This window comes from Ornithodoros turicata, unplaced genomic scaffold (genome assembly GCF_037126465.1).
Source record: "Ornithodoros turicata isolate Travis unplaced genomic scaffold, ASM3712646v1 Chromosome97, whole genome shotgun sequence".
Taxonomy (NCBI): Eukaryota; Metazoa; Arthropoda; class Arachnida; order Ixodida; family Argasidae; genus Ornithodoros; species Ornithodoros turicata.
Genome location: NW_026999398.1, coordinates 481,100 through 481,305, shown reverse-complemented (window position 1 = coordinate 481,305; position 206 = coordinate 481,100).

Genomic DNA, 206 nt, shown 5'->3' with positions numbered 1-206 from the left:
TTTTGTCTCATTCCATGGCAAATACCGTCGACCGAAGTATTTGGAGCCGCGTGAGAATAAAAACGCGGCTGCTTGAAACCATATGCTAAAGCCACAAACGTAAAGCTCGGTATATTGAATATCTTCGCGTTATTCACCGGCTTTGCATAAGCGTCATGGTCATTGACATCATAACCCGCCCTTTTGCTTCGGCGTGCTGTCGGGTT